The sequence below is a fragment of the Lipotes vexillifer genome, unplaced genomic scaffold, assembly GCF_000442215.2.
Source record: "Lipotes vexillifer unplaced genomic scaffold, Lipotes_vexillifer_v1.1 scaffold242, whole genome shotgun sequence".
In the NCBI taxonomy this organism is placed as follows: domain Eukaryota; kingdom Metazoa; phylum Chordata; class Mammalia; order Artiodactyla; family Lipotidae; genus Lipotes; species Lipotes vexillifer.
Genome location: NW_006771376.1, coordinates 1,970,950 through 1,971,386, shown reverse-complemented (window position 1 = coordinate 1,971,386; position 437 = coordinate 1,970,950).

Sequence of the window (437 nt, the reverse complement as noted above, 5' to 3'; positions counted from 1 at the left end):
TGGTGGCTGGGGCCGGTGGGATGAAGCCCATGGGGCTGATGCGGTGGATGCAGCCACTGAGGAGACTGTGCTTCAAGCCAGGCCCTCGGACTTCTGGGCCTCAGTTTCCTCGACTTTAAAGTGCAAGGTGAGGGCATCTCAATGTTTCTCCCCATCTCTTCCCTGTAAAAGTCACACAGAGCGTTTACTGAGGGAACGCTGGAAAACTTAGCACTCCTCTAATCTTGGTGTTTCTTTGAATTGCTCATTGGAATATGCAAGTGCTGTTGCAGGGAGGATAAGGAGAGGGGCCCTCCATTCCGAGCCTGTAAGAGCCTCCCACCCACCAGTAGTTAAAAACATTTATGGCTGGGGCTTCCCTGGTGGCGCAGTGGTTGGGAGTCGGCCTGCCGATGCGGGGGACACGGGTTCGTGCCCCGGTCCGGGAGGGTCCCACA